At 42.7% G+C, this 3,518-nt stretch overlaps 1 long non-coding RNA gene across 2 annotated transcripts in view; it reads left to right on the top strand.

Moving 5' to 3' along the window:
• The window catches only part of LOC138844972 (uncharacterized), a 38,885-nt gene that overhangs the window by 18,381 nt on the left and 16,986 nt on the right, over positions 1 to 3,518 (top strand). The gene's annotated exons all lie outside the window — the stretch shown is intronic.

Below are 3,518 nucleotides of genomic sequence, written 5' to 3' on the forward strand. Positions count from 1 at the left end.
TCAGCTTTCTGAAGCAGACTGTGAAGTTTCATGGATTCAGTTGTTCAGTAAATACATACAAATGCAGTCATCTCCAGCTTGTGCAATCAAGTAGAAGGCAATGACAAATTAATGTGTTCCCTTTGCCAATAATTGTTGGATGAATAGTGAACAAGTTCTACCAAGACTCATTGCATTGTTCACTCCAGTTTAAGAATCCTTGCCTAATAGTAAATGTTTTAAAAAGTAGCAATGGATCTTTATTTCCTCACAGGCATGATACTGTGGTTGAACAAGCTACATTTCAAGTTTCAAGAAGCGAAAGGAAAGCTTATATGGAACTTGGTCACAAATGTGATGGGTCCAAGAATTTATTCTGAAACAAATGTTTAATATAAGCCAGAATAATGATATTATAGTTTTTTCTAACATAAAAATCAACATGTAAGTTAATTTACATACCACTGATATGTTGTGTTAAACGGCCACAATCTATAGGAAAAATTTGAAGGATGCTTTGACATTAGGGATCCCCCCCAAATTAAGATAGCTCTTTAAAGTTAATGTTAATAATGCTAAGTTGACACAAAAGTTACAGGAGTTTATTTACTTACACTAATATATAATTTTGAAGCTGATGTTTTAATCAACATTCTCCAGATAAGTAAACAAATAGGAAACATAGATATACAGGGATTAATTACAGGAACTGGGTCACTACATTATGGAGGCTGAGATATGCCATCTGCAAGTTAGACAAGCAGGGATGCCAAAGGCCTGAGAACCAGGGCAGCTGACAGTGTCCTACTTCTTCTTCTTCTTCTTCTTTTTTTTTTTTTTTTTTTTTTTGACAGGCAGAGTGGACAGTGAGAGAGACAGAGAGAAAGGTCTTCCTTTTGCCGTTGGTTCACCCTCCAATGGCCGCCGCGGCCGGCGCACCGCGCTGATCCGATGGCAGGAGCCAGGTACTATCCTGGTTTCATGGGGTGCAGGGCCCAAGCACTTGGGCCATCCTCCACTGCACTCCCTTGCCACATCAGAGAGCTGGCCTGGAAGAGGGGCAACCGGGACATAATCCAGCGCCCCAACCGGGACTAGAACCCAGAGTGCCGGCGCCACAAGGCGGAGGATTAGCCTAGTGAGCCGCAGCGCCGGCCTAGTGTCCTTCTCAGTTTGTGGCCCAGTGCCTGAAAACCTGGGCTGCTGGGGCAAGTCCCAGAGCCGACGGCTGGAGAACCTGGAGTTCCGATGCCCAAAGACAGGAGGAAAGGGGTCCCCCACTTCCAGAAAGGATAGCAAATTCATCTTTCCTCTGCTTTTCCAATACTGATTAAATGGCTTGCGTGCACACTGGTGTGAGTGGATCCATCGTTCTCAGTTCACTGACTCAAAATCCACTCTTAGGAAAACATCCTCATGAGCATCCTCAGGAATAGTGCTTTACCACCCATTTGGTATTCCTCAACCCAGGCAGGTTGACATTCAGAATGATCATCACTGTCTAAAAATCATAACTCAATTGTTCAAAATGCAATAAATATGGAAAAACAGCACTTTTGGTACTGTACTTTTAAGGACATTTTGAATAACAAGTACAGGAATCTATTTTTTTTTAAAGATTTATTTATTTATTTGAAGGGCAGAGTTGCAGAGAGGCAGAGAAAGCGAGAAAGAGGTTTTCCATCTGCTGGTTTACTCCCCAGATGGCCGCTACAGCCAGAACTGAGCCAATCTGAAGCCAGGAGCCAGGAGCTTCTTCCGGGTCTCCCACCCACGTGCAGGGGCCCAAGGACTTGGGCCATCTTCTACTGCTTTCCCAGGCCATGGCAGAGAGCTGGATCGAAACAGGAGCAGCAGGGACACGAACCAGAACCATATGGGATGCTGGCACCACAGGCAGAGGTTTATCCCACTATGCCACAGCGCTGACTGGAAGAGACTATTGCCGTTAACACTGATTGGTTTCAATGCCCTTGCCAGTTGGTGATAATGTGTATCTCAGGGTTCTCAATTCTACTGGTTCATATATCTACACTTAAATTATCCACATGCCATTCTGTCTTGATTACCATAGCTTTGTGGTAAGTTTTGAAATGGGAAATTATGGGGGCTGGCGCTGTGGCACAGCAGGTTAAAGCCCTGGCATCCCATATGGGCACTGGTTCCAGTCCCAGCTGTTCCTCTTCTGATCCAGCTCTCTGCTATGACCTGGGAAAGCATTAGAAGATGGCCCAAGTGCTTGGGCCCTTGCACCCATGTGGGAGGCCCGGAAGATGCTCATGGCTCCTGCCTTCAGATTAGCACAGCTCCGGCCATTGCAGCCCTCTGGGGAGTGAACCAACAGATGGAAGACCTCTACCTCTCTCTGTAACTCAAATAAATAAAATAAATCTTTAAACAAACAAACAAAAAAAGAAATTGGAAATTATGAGTCTGTTATAGAAAACATTCTCAACAATGTTTCCAGTTTTCAGTCTGTTGGCCTGGTACATCTTGTTATATGTATTTCCAATTATGTTCTTGTATTTTTATTATTTACCTGGTTTACATACTTACATATTCTGAATACTAGACTCTTTTCAGATTTATGCCTGTAATATTTCCTCCCATTGTGAATGATTACTTCTTTCTTTATCACAGATGTGTACAAACCCAAGTATACAGTGTTATTTATTCTGATGGCTTGCTTTTGAATAAAAGGAGTTGCCTTAAGTTTTTCCTATACACACAATCATTTCATTTACCAAGATATCTTTACTTTTTCTTTTATAATCTAGAAACTTTGAGTGTAAGTCATTGCCTTATTCCTGACCTGAAAGTCATCCATGATTAAAAATGTTAGCTTGGCCAGCGCCATGGCTCACTAGGCTAATCCTCCGCCTTGCGGCACCGGCATACCGGGTTCTAGTCCCAGTTGCCCCTCTTCCAGGCCAGCTCTCTGATGTGGCCAGGGAGTGCAGTGGAGGATGGCCCAAGTGCTTGGGCCCTGCACCCTATGGGAGACCAGGAGAAGCACCTGGCTCCTGCCATCGGATCAGCGCGGTGCGCCGGCCGCGGCAGCCATTGGAGGGTGAACCAACGGCAAAAGGAAGACCTTTCTCTCTATCTCTCTCTCTCTCACTGTCCACTCTGCCTGTCAAAAAAAAAAAAATGTTAGCTCTAAAATTTTAATATTTGATCTATATAAGGTTGAGGAAGTTCCCTTCAGTTCGAAGAATAAACATTTTTAATCCAGGAATATTGCTCAGTTTAACAAATGTTATCTCTGCATTGAATAAAATGATCATGTAGCTTTTATTCTTTATTCCATTAACAAAGCAAATTAACTGATTTATTTCTACATTAAACTCAACTTCTCATGCTTATAATAAATCCCCCTTGCCTACTGCACATGATCGTTTTTATCTGTAGTTCACAGAATTGACTAGTATTTTGTTGAAGATTTTTACATCTGTAATCCTGAGGGATATGGATACATAGTTTTGTCCTTGGGTCTGGGAAATATTTTGATTACGTTAGTTTCTTTTCTTCTTACAAAG

Source organism: Oryctolagus cuniculus, chromosome 13 (assembly GCF_964237555.1).
Source record: "Oryctolagus cuniculus chromosome 13, mOryCun1.1, whole genome shotgun sequence".
Taxonomy (NCBI): domain Eukaryota; kingdom Metazoa; phylum Chordata; class Mammalia; order Lagomorpha; family Leporidae; genus Oryctolagus; species Oryctolagus cuniculus.